The sequence below is a fragment of the Schistocerca serialis genome, chromosome 2, assembly GCF_023864345.2.
Source record: "Schistocerca serialis cubense isolate TAMUIC-IGC-003099 chromosome 2, iqSchSeri2.2, whole genome shotgun sequence".
Lineage (NCBI taxonomy): Eukaryota > Metazoa > Arthropoda > Insecta > Orthoptera > Acrididae > Schistocerca > Schistocerca serialis.
This window is the reverse complement of record NC_064639.1, coordinates 37,472,830-37,488,406: the sequence shown is the minus strand read 5'-3', so window position 1 is coordinate 37,488,406 and position 15,577 is coordinate 37,472,830.

Genomic DNA, 15,577 nt, shown 5'->3' with positions numbered 1-15,577 from the left:
CCGAGGCAGGATTCGAACCGGCGACCGTAGTGGTCGTGCGGTTCCAGACTGAAGCGCCTAGAGCCGCTCGGCCACACCGCCCGGCGTTATAGCGAAGATAAGAGCTGCAAATGGGGAAGTCCATTAAGTGACTTTGACAAAGAGCAGATTATTATTACGCAGAGTCTGTGAACGAGTATCCCGAAAACGGCGAAGCTTGTCGAATGTCTACGTGCTACTGTCGTGAGCATCTACGGAAAGTGGTAGAAGAACGGTGAAACTACCAATGGGTACTAAATGGTTGGACGTCCAGGACTTTTCACAGAACGTGGGGCTCGGAGGCTTGTCTGCTCTGTAAAGTTGGAGATGGGGTTCTGTGGCACCACTGCGGAGAGAGCACAATGCTGGTGCACGCAGAATGGTGTCGGAGCACACTATTCATCGTGTATTGAACATGGGGCTCCGCTACAGACCACCCCTCCGTGTTCACACGTTGACCCAATAGCATCGTCAATTAAGATTGCAGTGGGCAAGGGGACATCGAGATTCGAACGTCGATTAATGGAAACCCATCGGCTATTCATGTGAATCGCATGTTTCCTACACTAGGTCGATGGTCGTCTCCACGAACGCCGTCATCGAGGTGAATGAAGGCTCGAAACGTGCAGCGCGCCTTGGACGCAGGCTGGTGAGAGCGGTATTATGATAGGGGAGATTTTCACCTTCCCTTGCATGGGGCCTTTGGTAGTGATCGAAGACATGCTGACAGCTACGAACCACCTCCATCGCTTCATGCTTGACGTCTTCTCCGATGGCGATTTCATCTTAACTTTCTGTGCCACACAGCGAGAATCATGCTCAAGTTGTCTGGGCGACCAAATTCGCCTGATGTAAATCCTATGGAACCCGTTTGAATCACTATTGAGCGCCATCACCACGTACGCCAACCAGTGGCCCGTTATTTACGGGAATTAAAAAAAAAAAAAAAATGTTCAAATGTGTGTGAAATCTTATGAGACTTAACTGCTTAGGTTATCAGTCCCTAAGCTTACACACGACTTAACCTAAATTAACCCAAGGACAAACACACACATCCATGCCCGAGACCTGCCCCACACTGTCCATGACTGCAGCGCCCGAGACCGCTCAGCTAATCTCGCGCGGCGGGAATTACATGGCCTGTACATAAACATCTAGTTGCACATACCTCCACAAACCTACCTTGCGATCACTGATACGCAGAATCTGTTATGTATTCGTATTTCGTTCCAAAGACGGACAAAGAAGCTATTAAACTAGTGTTCATAGTTTTCTGGCTCATCAATGTATAATTCTATGGGCGCGATGGCTGACTGATGAAAAAGTTTCTGTGCGAAAGCAGAACCAGTGCCCATACTCTTACGGGAATCAGAAATCAGCGAGTAGGGTGTTAATGGGCGGGGTTCTTCGCGGTATGGCGAGCGGGATACTGGGAATTTGGGTCTGGTGAAAAGAGTGTCCGAATAGCTGAGGCGGCGTGGTGCTCTTGTCTGCACTGAGGAGCGGGCGACTCGTTTGAGTCCAGCCAGTCGAGTTGCGCGTTGGCAGTTTTTCACTTCCTAGTCGTTACGAGGCGTTAAGGACACCTTTTAAATATGGCGCATTCCTTTAGACAGGCCACCATCAAAATCCCTCTTCAACAGGATCACGCAAGGCCACACAAGGCCACGTGCATACGTTTTGAACGTATCTCCACAATTGTGCCCGGCAAATAAAAATCTAACTCACAAACATGTACCGTCCTAATTCTTTATTGGCGGTTGCCGTACGATAGTGATACGATGGCAAACCACGCACGTGTTCTGGCTGTGGTCGGGAAGGCCATGTCAGTTCGGAGTGTATTCTGCGCCCACTGACGCGGACACCGATCGGAGAATCGGCGCCCCCTCACCTACGACGAAGCGTCGGAGACGTTCTCCATAGACAAAAAAACTGCCTATGACCGGCAGTTGCCGACGTTCTGCGAACCCAACAAGGTCACGATTGAGGTCACGCCGCCACGCTTGACGCTGTTGAATAGCGGCCTGATAATTTTCACCGGCTTGATGGTTACACCCTTCAGGAGTACAATAATGTAATCTCTCAGGATCAAGGTTCAAATGGTTAAAATAACTCTGAGCACTATGGGACTTAACATCTGAAGTCATCAGTACCCTAGACTTACAACTACTTAAACCTAGCTAACCTAAGGACATCACACACATCCATGCCGGAGGCAGGGTTCGAACCTGTGACCGTAGCAGTCGCGCGGTTCCGGACTGAAGCGGCTAGAGCCGTTCGGCTACAGCGGTCAGCCTCAGGAACAAGCTTCAGTGTCGGGACCCCTCAACATACGCGCATATAGGGGACATTGGTAAAGACGCATACCAGGTGCGCTGGCGTCCAGCGACTTAAGTCAAGCATTTGACAGAGTTAACCAATCATTCGAGGGTGCTCGTTAAAGGCCGTTTAACGCGGCCGTCCAGTTTCGCCGCTCAGTGCGTCAGAGCTGCCCATTATCAACAATATTGTACGCTTTGGCCTTAGAACCCAGCAGCCTACGCCATAGAATAGACTGACCGGAATGACGCTCGGTACGCGAATGGCTATGTTGGTGCTCCGCGGCGCGATGATATGACAGTTGCCATGGAAAAGTCAGTCGCCCTGTGTCGCGGGAGAGGACTGTCACCTGACAGTGTCATCCCTCACGGATCAGTGACCACATGAGATCTTGGGTTTAGTCTTCACGAACGATATGCACCGTAGAACGACCGGTAACTGTAGGCGCCTCCTGCACCAAATTAGAGCTGGGATAGCAGATAAGCACATGCTGACTTTGAAGATACTCCAGAGGACATAGGATGCCAAAGTCTACCTAGCGCGTCCCGCACGTCACACATGCACTTCCAATGGCCCACAGCATTACGGCAACTCTCGGCTACGTTGTTAGCACAAGAATGCTGCTCAAAGTTCGATATGAATCGCACACACTCCCCAAGGACAGGGAGGACTAGGGCTAGGAAACATTTACGGTTGAGCGGTGGCCCTGTTTGTTAGTTCACATTTACGGTTAAGGCAGCTTTGTCCCACCAGCCTTACGAGCTTGCTGTTGGGGGCACTAGACCGGCCTCCCTCGACTCCCAACATCCCGTACCGGTCTTCTCCCCTGGGCGCTTCTATTTGAAACTCAGTTACACACGCGACGCTTTCCTGGCTCCGCCCTTCAACGGAGACGGCAACCTAATGTAGTGGAAACGGAATACCACAGCCGCAATGGCGTGTCGTGTGGTGGACAGTCCACGCTGCCGTCTAGTCCACTTGGTATGCGACAGTCAGCAGGATACATAAAACCCGCATGGAGGAGCCAGGGTACTGTCTGAGGGCCAAGACCAACACCATCATGTGGACCTGAGACCATTCGATTAATTGCTTATTCAATGACCGATGTACTTGATTTTTGAAATTATATTAAGGAACAGCATTGTGCGATAGATAGGGACCCCAAACGCAGAGAATATTTTTCGAACTACCTCCGGAGTGCGCTACAGAACCCGCTGCGGAGCTGGATCACCCATGTGCTTACGTTTCCTAAGTGAAGTACAGTGCCACCTCCAGCAAGTGATCAGATTACAGGAAACGCACATGCCAGCCAAAAACTATATTAGCTGCAAGTAGTCACTTGTTTACGTAAGAAATAAAACGTGAACTGTTTTATAATCTAAAAATATCGCACATCTAAACAAAATTGTATCATTCGAGATCCTACTGATGATACCTGAAAATAAAAGTAGAAACGCATACGAAACAAAAACAGTAAAATACACTGGAACAGTATAAAGTAGTGTACTATTTGCAGAATGAATATTACTGTGATTGTCGACGATGACTGTCACACAAACAAATTTGGTATCCTATAAAAATTTCAAATAAATCTGTCAACAATTTCTGAGATTTTTTTTCCCTAACAACGTCTCGCCTTTATATGTATCTCGAAAAGTGGTTGACTGTATTACTTCAGATGTTTATACAATACTCTAACAAACATAAGGGCGGACATACATAGGAGTGTGTGTGTGTGTGTGTGTGTGTGTGTGTGCCTAAATATTTATTAGAGTATTGTGCAAACATTTAAAGTAAATCGGTCAAGATTTTTCAGCTTTTTAGAAACAAAATGAGGCAAAATCTTGTCTTTATACAGCAGTATTGATTAATGCCGCAGCAGTAAATGTATTATGCACGCTATAATAACGATGTTTCACTTTTGTCATATATGTGTAACGACTATTTTCGTGACCATGTTCACGACATATCGTTTCATTAGTAAAATGACCCTACGTATTTCCTTGTTGCTATGTTGCTTGAAGATAGTCAGAAAGCTGAACACTGGTAGAAAATAAAGGTTTTATTAATTAACTGCTCATTTTGTTGCATAAAACTACCTCCTTTTAAACATTCACTACCTGTGCGGCACCTCCACACAAGATAAACGTCCATGGTTTTCATTATCGGTGTATTATAACTGTTAAATTAGAAGTCACGCTGAACATCATGGGAAATTTCATAACTCATAGTTACCTTGTTTGCTAGTTTACGAAACGACATAAAACTCTGATATTCAAAGCAAACAAACTGTGAATGTTGATCTGTGGTTTCATTTGTACGTGTATATTCACAGACGATCTCTTACTCGTCACCGGACATAGCATGATGATGTAAGAGGATAATGGGCGCTACTGTTACATAGTAATACGTAGACGTAAGTTGTTCTATGGAACGATCTGATCACAGAAACGTGCGTTGTCAGCTCGATACTATCAGAAGGACGGGGCAAGCGACAGAGATTTACACAGTAAAAGCGAATTCCTGTAGCTCGCAGACTGCGCTGACATCGGACAGCTAATATTTATGTGGTGTCAGATGTTATCGCCTACATGGCGGACCCAGTGAGCGCTCGACAGCATTCGTACTCACATGGACAGACACTCTGGTACGTGGGTGTGGAGCTAAAGTTCAAATACTGGTATGTGTTCCTGAATATGATTTCAATACACTGCGACTGTTGTAACTTACATTTCTCATCCGGGTTAAGATTGTCAACTTATTTTAACGCGGAATGATTGTGAGGTAACGGATGAGCGTCTGATTTTATGGTATACAAATTGGAGTACGAATGTATAACGTCATTACTCTCGCATCCGAGGCGACCATCATCACGAAATGAGTTGAATATGTATTCCGTAATGAAAACTTCGCACAGGAATTTATCTCAAGTAAAATTTGTTTTTGAATTGTGGGAGTAAGTGTCGGCGGGAACTATTAGAGGACGGCCGGAGTGGCCGAGCGGTTCTAGGCCGTACAGTCAGGAACCGCGCGACTGCAGATTCGAATCCTGCCTCGGTCATGGTTGAGTGTCAAGTCCTTAGGTTAGTTAGGTTTAAGTAGTTCTAAGTTCTAGGGGACTGATGACCTCAGAAGTTAAGTCCCATAGTGCTCAGAGCCATTTGAACCATTTTGAACTATTAGAAAAGCAGGAAACGCAAACGGATGCCACCAATTCTCTAGAGTTATTCAGTTTTCTGTACTGAGAAGACAGCGGATAGATAAGGACAGAACGCCACGGAAGTACCTATGGTGTAGAGTGACCAGAAAGAAATGAGTAAAGGGAAAGAGCGGAGCATCAGAGAAGCTGTCCACGGAGTGCTTGCTGCTAGAGTACTCGAAAAATGGGAAAGGAAGAGGACAGAGCCAGAGAAAAGCGGTTCGTTAGGCACTAGCTGTGAAAGCGTTCGTAGCAGTACGGGAAGGAAAGGTAGGGCTTGGATGGGAATGAGAAATAGTGGGTCCCAGTGAGCTGAGGCGGCAGGCAAAAGGAAGATGGTGTCCACTGCATGCGATGCTGCTGCAGGGCAGGGTTGCTTTGGAGGCAGATGACCCTCTAAGCCCTGGAGGTGGTTGATCCTCTAAAATCTGGCACATGTTGATCTCGGATACAGATGAGTCCAGAGGAAGATGACCACGGAAATGGATGACCTCAGATATAGGTGGCAGTAGGTGTTGATCGTGTCGGATGGACCTGAAGTGGAAGGCAGGCCAGCCATGGAGGGGCTGGTGCACTAGAAGTGAGCTAGAAGCCCATGGGCAACTGATGTCTGTACCAGTGGCCCAGTCAAGAAGAGCACCTACCATGGCAGGGCAGGTGGAGAAGCACGAATGCAGACCGTGGATGAGACTAAGTTGCTAGGACGCTCTGTGACCCTGTTTCCTAGAAGTCGGAAATCGTCAGGAGTATCGGGCGTGAAGATCATGCAGAAGAGGCATGGTGCAGTAGAGGCCATGTTAGGTCCAAGACAGGAAACAACGAGAGAGCAAATGAGAGGCTTGGCGCTAATGACACAACGAGGACCAAAATAGGCAGACGTAATCAGTAAGTAGAATCTTCAGTGAACACAACAGAGAGCGAAAATGTGACGTACCTTCGGTAAAACTGGTATGGGACGAGACTGGAGGAAACGGCGCTGAAGCCAGCCAAAAATTTGTGATCTCATTGCCAGTTCATTTGGACATGGCAGTGGCACCTTCAGGAAAAGCGCTAATCATGGCCGCAACCTGTGTATGCAACAGCGAGAAACATCGGGTAGTACAGAGAGCAGCGGTAGGATTTCAGACGAGTCTGGAAATGCTATGATCAGATATTGTGGCGAGAACGGGGCAATGAAAGGTGGTTATCTTGTCGGCAGTGGTTAAAGTGGACAGAACGGGAAAGGACTACATCGGCAACGACAGAAAGAGACATTGCAAAGAATGGTTATATCCTGTCTCCACTCTGTTTTGACTGACAAGACTGAGTGAGATCGCCAGAACTTCATCCTCGTTGCCAGGATGTCACTGACTGGGATATGGCACTTCCAGATAAAAGGGCAATCAAGTGGACTGAAAATGATGCTGGTTTATTCCGAAACAATTACAGAAAGAAATAACAGTACATATTACCGTAACGATCTGACATGACTCACAGAAAGGGGCAACACTATCCAGTAACTCCGTGGGAAGGCTCATGGTAAAGCCCTAGTACAGTAAAGTGTAGAACGAGGCCTCGACCTGCTAATCAGTCTGCTACAATAATGTTCGTCCACAATAGCCGATGGCTGGTGCTAGTTAGGAGTATGAGAGAATTCGACAGAGCAACTCCCGATGAAAAGGCTTATCGGAGGTCTTGCGCTTGGTCTAAGCACTGTTGGGCAGAGGGAAAGGACACGAATTATTTTCAAGCACGTGACTTTCAGAGAGAATCAGTCCTGCACAGGCTGCACAGGCTGCACATCTTGTCGTCGATTGGAACGCCACCAGACGGCGGTAGCAGAGTCTGAAGCGGCAGTCCCGTGAATTCCCGGCTGTAACATGCCTTACTGTCACTGTTGTTCTTGTGCTGGCTTGTTACGTGGAACTGCTGTCATCGTAGCAGGTTTCCGAACGCCTTTGCTGGCAGTGGACGACGCTTGAAGCATGGAAATCAGTACGGAGCTCTTGTGCGTGCGGTTGCAGGTCAATCAGAGAGCTGGTGCAGGTAGCACGTTTGTGGAGCTAGTCAGCGAATCTGCTTAGCAGCCAAGTAGGTGGCGCTCACAGTACGTACAAGAACCAGCAGAGCACAACAGGCCTGGAAGACCAAGAATGAAATGCTCTGATTAAAAAGGCTGTGAGACAGGGTACAATATTTCGCCTCTTATGTTGAATGTATACACTGAAGAAGCATTGACGGAAATGAACGAAAGGTTCATGAGCGGGATTACAATTCAGGGTGAAAGTATTCCAATGATGGGCTCTTCTAGTGACATAGCTACAGGATTTGTTCAGTGGAATGCAGAATCTAACAAGTACAGAATAGGGTTTGAGAGTACATTGAGAAGGATGAAAGTAGTCAGAGATAGCAGAGATGAGGCAAGTGAGAGAGTGACCACAATATAGAATTTCTGCTACCTTCGAAGTAAGGGCATGCATGACAGATGATGCAAGGAGGACGTAAAAAGCTGGCGAAGAAGGAGTTCCTAGCCAAAATGCCAGTATCAAATTTTGGTCTTAATCGCAGGGAAAGGTTACTTACAATATCTCTCTGACGCTGAGCGATGGACGTGAAGAATGTGCTGTGAACAATATGGAGAAGAAGAGAATCGAAGTGTCTGAGATGGTTTATTATATAAGGTTGGTTGGTTTAAAAGAGTGAGGGAAAGGGACCAAACTGCGATGTCATTGGTCCCTTGTTCCTGGTAAAATGATTGCACAAGGGAAAGAAGAAAACAAAGGAGACTTACAGCACAATAACATGATAAAGAAAGAACCAGAAGAAGGACAGAAGAACAGTCAACACTGCCATGGATCAAATAGGTAAAGAAAACCACAGAGACAAGCAAAAAACACGTAGAACAGGTAGAAGAGGTAAAAACAAGTGAGCAGATGACCGTGGCTGGCCGACCACGAGAATAAAAAGGAAAAGCCAGCCACTCTGGGCCACATTAAAACGTCCACCCTTAAAGCATTAGAGTGGAGAACACAAAGGGACAAAGGACATACACCAAACTTTATATAGAATGATAAAACCCACTGTCACATATAAAACGTAAAACTAAATTAGCCAATGAAGCGTTGTCAGCTAAAATTAATGACAACGAGTCCTGTAACCGAAGAGTTCGTCGCAGGGCAGCCAAAGGACAGCTCGCCAAGATATGGGCCGCTGTCAGCCGGGCGTCGCACCGACACCGAGGTGGATCGTCACGGCGCAGGAGGTAGCCGTATGTCACCCAAGCGTGGCCAATGCGGAGCCCGCAGAGAACCACAGAGTCCCTGCGAGAGGCCCACATGGATGTCTGCCACATAGTTGTAGTCTTCTTAATGGGACACAATTTGTTGTGCTTGCTGAGGTTATGCTATTTCGTCTCCCAAAGCCGCAGAACCTTGTGGCATAGTACTGGAAAAAGGTCAGCTGCAGAGAAGCCGATCTCCATATGCGGTTTCCGCGTAGCCTGTTTCGCCAGCCGGTCAGCAAGTTCGTTGCCTGGGATTCTGGTAAAGGCAAGGACTCCAGTTCGGAAATATGGGATCGGACAGGAACTGAAATTGGAAGGCGTGACCTGAGCGGTCGATGAGGCAGATGAACCGCCGCAGGTGGGAAAAGACGGCGGTGGTTCGGACGAGCAGCAGAACTGCTAACGTGTGCAACGTAACTGGCCAGCAGCTGTGCACGCCTAACCTGCAATGGAGCGACTCCGTGCTCCACCAGGGCACTGGTCACCGGACTCGTCCTAAAAGCTTTTCGTAAACCAAAAAAGACGGCAACCAGGTGCTGGCGTCTGGAAAAGGCTGTGCGGATGGCAGACTCGAGGGACACGAGATTATCAGTGGTAGAGCGACCCTGGCGGAAGCCGCCGTGACATGGAGCCAGTAGGCCACGTGACTCCAACCGCTGACACACCGTACGTTCCAGCAGCTTACAAAGAACGTTGGTGACGCTGATGGGTTAATAGCTATTCATACCAAGCGGGTTTTTACCGGGTTTGAGAACCGGAATGATGGTGCTCTCCCGCCATTGCTATGGAGAGACGTCAGCACACCAGATACGTTTCAAGATGACGAGAAGATATCACCTGTAGTCAGATGAGAGATGTTTAATCATGTGACTTGGACCCGATCTGGCCCTGGAGCAGTGTCGGGGCAATGTGCAGGGGCAATGAGGAGCTCCCATTCTGTAAATGGGGCATCTTATGATCCACTGTGTGTATTGAACGAGAGGACTTTCCCTTCCAGCCGCCGTTTGACAGTGCGAAAGGCTGAGGGCTAATTCTCTGACGCAGAGGCTCGAGCATAATGTTCAGCAAAGTGCTCGGCAATCGCGTTTGCGTCGGTAGATAATACGCCGTTTGTGTTAACATCGGGAACAGCTGTTGGGGCCTGGTACCCAAAAATACGTCTGATATTTGCCAAGACTTAGGAAGGTGACGTATGGCACTCAGTGGTCGAGACATATCTGTCCCAACACTCCTGGTACTGTCGTTTTATAAGTTGGCGAACGCGGGCACGCAGCCGTTTAAAGGCTATGAGGCGCTCCAGGGAAGGGTGGCGCTTATGCCACAGTAAAGCTTGTCTACGCTCCTTAATTGCTTCAGCGACTTGAAATGACCACCAAGGGACTGCTTTTTGCTAGGGGCTCCCTAAAGAGCGAGGGATCGTGTTTTCTACCACAGAAACGATTGTTGTTGTCACCTGCTCAACCATCGCATCGATGTTATTGGATGAGGGAGATTTGATGGTGGCAGCAGAGGTGAAAGTTTCCCAGTCCGCCTTTTTGAAGCACATCTGGGCAGGCGTCCGTGGGCATGACGCAGAGGCAAGGACAGGAAGATGGGGAAGTGGTCACTACAACACAGGTCGTCATGTGCTCTCCAGTGGATAGATGGGAGAAGTCCTGGGCTGCAAACTGATAAATCAATGGCCGAGTAACTTCCGTGAGCCATACTAAAATTTTTGGTGGCCTCAGTATTTAACAGGCAGAGGTCGAACTGAGACAGTTAAGTTTCGACATCTCTGCCTCGGCCAGTAAGCACGGTGCCACCCCACAAGGAGTTATGGGCATTAAAATCTTCCAAAAGTAGGAAAGGCTTAGGGAGTTGATCAATCAGTGCAGTTAGTACATTCAGGGATACTGCACCATCTGGAGGAAAGTATACATTGCACACAATTATTTCCTACGTCGTCCTTATTCTGACAGCCATAGCTTCAAGAAGGCTTTGAAGCAGCACAAGTCCACTACAGACTGAGTTTAGGACATAAACGCAAACTCCACCTGACACTCGATTACAGTCGCTATGGTTCCTGTAATATCCGTTATAGCCACGGAGGGCAGGTGTCCGCATGGCCGGGAAACATGTTTCCTGGAGGGCTATGCAGAAAGAAGGTGTAAGGCTTAACAGTTGCCGTAGCTCAGCCAGGCGGCTGAAAAACCCGTGGCAATTCCACTGGAGGATTACATCACCGTGAGACTGGGAAGGCATGGAACATTCAATGAGGCAGTTTACACCTCAGAGTCACCTGCTGCCACCGAAATTTTGCCTTTGCAGCCTATATCCATTGTGTCTGAGAGTCCGGCGAGATCCTCAGCGGACGCCAGAATCTCCACCTCATCTGTAGATGCAGAGCTTGTAGGTAGCGGTGGTGTGGGTGACACCGCAATTCTCTAGGTCTTGGGAACCTTCTTTTTGTATTTCTCTCGCTGTTCCTTTGGTTTCCCTGGCTGGGAGGACTAAGGATGGGAGTGAAGCCCTACAGCCAGCTACTTTTGGGTTTCTTCAGCCACTGGTGGTTGTCATCTTTCCCACTAGCTGAAACCTGGGAAGGGAGTGATCCAAGGAACCCCTTCCTAGCGAGAGGAGCCGAAGAATCGAAGAATATTCACACCACTCTGGCTCAGAAGGGGGTCTGATATTCCCAATGGTTGGGGGGGGGGGGGAGGCTGGTGTTGCTCCCGAAGTAGGTGGTGTGAGAGCAACAGGGAGGGAAGTGCCCCCTACCATCAAGGGGGAGGTGTAGTCTTCTATTTCCGAGAGGCCACAGAAATGAGGAACTGTTGGGGCGACAATTGTTCTCGTAGTGGCGGTATAAGAGGAAGTCATAGCCACTGGATGTAGGCGTTCAAATTTCCTCTTAGCTTCAATGTAGGTCACTCAGTCCAGGGTCTTATAGTCCATGATTTCCCTCTCTTTTTGTAAAATCCTGCAGTCTGACGACCAAGGTGATTGATGCTCTCCGCAGTTGATACAGATGGGGGTGGGGCACATGGATTATTTCGATGTGATGAACGTCCACAATCTCTACATGTTACGCTGTATGTACAACAGGAAGACATATGGCCGAATTTCCAGCATTTAAAGCGCCGCATCTGGCGAGGTATATACAGCTAGACGTCACAGCGGTAGACCGTCAACTTGACCTTCTCGGGCAATGTGTCACCCTCGAAGGCCAAGATGATGGCACCGGTGCCAACCTGATTATCCTTCAGACCCCAATGGTACACCAGACGAAATTAACAAGTCGCCGCTCTAAATTGGCGCGCAGCTCGTCGTCAGGCTGCAAAAGAAGGTCCCTATGGAATATAATACACTGTACACTATTTAAGCTCTTATGAGGCGCGATGGTAAAAGAAACATCCCCGAACTTGTCACAGGTGAGTAATGTCTGTGACTGTGTAGAGGATGCTGTTTTTATTAAGAATGTCCCAGTGCACATTTTTGACAAGCCCTCCACCTCTCTAAACATGTCCTCCAAATGCTCCACAAAAAACGGAGGCTTCATGGACATGACAGGTTCCCCATCAACTCTCGTGCATACGAGGTACTGGGACGAATAAGCTTCACTTTCATCCATAGCCTGGCGTTCCTCCCATGGTGTGGCAAGGGAGGGGAACGGTTTGGAGTCGTATTTATTAGCACTGAAGTTAAGCTTTGCCCGCTTAGAGACTGCTGGTGGCGGACCACCAGCAAGAGATGACATACAACGATTTGTGGTGTGTCATTTGCCCTGATGCCACCCACTCCTACCAGTGGCCATCCTCTTGAGTGCCACCCAGCTGCAGCAAAGGCCACTGCTGGGATTCCAATGCCCCAGGGTGACGGGCATCTATTCCTTGGAAAATGTCGGGAGTTAACGGCGTAGCCATCAGCAGAGCGATCCCTGTGTAGTTGGAGAGCGGCAACGAACAGGATACATGGCGGCCCCACCACAAGGGACTGGTTACTGTGATGGATATGAGGTGCAAGGAATTCCATGGTCGTCGTCGGCACAGAAAATGACACTGCCTAGTGGGTGAAGGAAAACGCACCCAGGAATGTGTCCTCACCCAAGAGATGGAGGATGAGCGCGACTGCAGTGGCTCGAGTAAGTGGGCTAAGGATGGACATGATGCTCCACGTAAGGTGCCCTTCCCCAGTTGGCTCGCTCTTTCGCAAAATTTTGAAAAATGGAGGTCAGACCCTATAGGGGAGCATCACATAAAGGCCGAAACGTGTGAGATTCCCTTTAGTCGCCTTTTACGATAGGCAGGAATACCTCAGGCCTGTTGTAGCCCCCAGGCCCATAGGGGTAACTATATAAGGAGGCTAAAATATAGGTAGACGCAAGGAGACTGATAAGAATAGAGGAGGATCTCAGCTGAACCATTGAGGACATAAATATGTGACAATCATTGGCAAGAAGATGGGACAGGGTGACAGAACATGTATTAAGCCATCAGAGAATAGCTATCAAGGTGCTTGTGGGAGCTGTAGGGGTAAAAGCGGTAGGGGAGAAAAGACTGAAATACATGCAACAAATAATTGGACGCAGAGCGTTGCTGCTACTCTGGGATGACGAGCAAGGTTTGCGAGAGAAACTCGTGGCAGGTCATGTCAATAAAGCAAGAAGATTGATGACTTAAAAATAAAAAAAAGTATTTGCGGAGGGACAGGCTGTGTTACATAGATGACTAAGGTGGGTGAAAATTTCAATTATTTCACACACTAATGCGAAATAATAGAGAGACGGAAAGGGTTAAAAGACCGTTTGCTCGGTGATGGAACTAAAACACGAGAGAGCATTAGCCGTTAACGTAAGTCATCTGTAGTGGAGTGAAGATAAAATAAAAGTGAGTCAGAGGTCGCTATTGTCATAGGCGCGGTCTTCAGATCTGGTGGTTCCAAGTTAGATAATTCAGTTAATGAGAGCTATTCAGAAGTGACACTATTCGAAACTTCGACGAACAGTATGAAGAAAGTCGAAGAGAAAATGATACAAATAAATACAAGTGGATACCGTTGATTTAAACGTAGCAAACAATGTCCCTTTTAATTCTTGGAGTTAACAATTACCGAAATTAGTCAGATGCACACAAAACAGAATAAAAATAAAATAGTCAATGCTTTCTACATTAACAAATTTAAATTATACAGGGTGGTCCATTGATCGTGACCGGGCCAAATATCTCACGAAATAAGCATCAAACCAAAAAACTACAAAGAACGAAACTTGTCTAGCTTGAAGGGGAAAACCAGATGGCGCTATCGTTGACCCGCTAGATGGCGCTGCCATAGGTCAAACGGATATCAACTGCGTTTGTTCAAATAGCAACCCCCATTTTTTATTACATGTTCGTGTAGTACGTAAAGAAATATGAATGTTTCAGTTGGATTTCTTTTTTCGCTTTGTGATAGATGGCGCTGTAATAGTCATAAACATATGGCTCACAATTTTAGACGATCAGGTGGTAGCAGGTAGGTGTTTTAAATTAATTTACAGAACGTAGGTACGTTTTAACATTTTATTTCGATTGTTCCAGTTGATACATGTACCTTTTTGAACTTATCATTTCTGAGAACGCCTGATGTTACAGTGCGATTACCTGCAAATACCACATCAATGTAACAAATGCTTTAAAATGATCTCCGTCACCCTCAATGCATTTGGCAATACCTGTAACGACATTCCTCTGAACAGCGAGTAGTACGCCTTCCGTAATGTTCACACATGCATTGGCAATGCTCTGACGAATGTTGTCAGGCGTCGACGGTGGATCACGATAGCAGATACCTGAGCCGTGGTGAAAATTGCTGTTTTGAACAGCGCGCCGCAGCGCGTAGTGTGAAGCAGTCGCCCTCCGTTTCTGGCGGTGGCGCCGCTGTCGCAATCGGAGCTTTGGTGTCTCCCTCTGGTGGGAAAGGGGAAAGGTAGCCCGTTCACGTGCATTTAAGGGGCGCTATGAGCTCGCCAGTCAGTCAATCTGGGTCAGTCTCTCGTCCCCAGCTTGCTAGTCTGTCTTTCGTCCGCATTTGTTAGGCAGTTAGTGCCTGTCTGTCGTTCGGATCAACCTTTAAAGCTGGCAAAATGAAAGTCTTTCCACTCCGTCAGTGAGAGAACTCAGCGAGTGGTCGCCCGGTCGGGGCTTAGTTCCTGCATCAGAGTCTGCGCGTTAGGCCGCCAGTCTGCTCGAGTTGCTCAGGAATTGGTCATTGGCGGTTGGATCGATCGGTTGGTCGGTCGCGCACTGAGACACAAGATGACTTGTCCGTCTTGAGCGTCGGCGCACGTGAGGTCGCCACGTGAGTCCAGTGGGCCGCGGCGTATAGCGACGGGTAGTGGCTTCGCGGTCGACAAGAGAGCAATAGGAGTCAACCCACGACATCGGTCTGGCCGGTGGGAGCTGCGACGCCGTGAGACGGGAGATCGGCGCGCCTTCCTGCGTCCGTTGAAGCGGCTGGCAGCGGACAGTTCGGGAGAGCGATTTTGGGGTGCTGCGCCAGGTCTTCTCGAGAAATCGCAGTTATTAGAAGTTAAGTGATTGGTGATATGTTGTTTTATTTACTGTTGTTCTGTTTTATTGGTGAGGTCAGCAGCCGTTTTGCTTTGGGGTCGTCCCACCATTCTTCTCCGTTTGCCCACCCGCGGGAAGGTGGTTGTTTATAAATTGGGTGGTCCGTTTTTCCCTGCGGTTCGGGTTGTTCGGTAATCTCTCTATCCATCTACCGTACGTTAGTAGCTGCCTCTGTCATGTTTGTCTGATTTG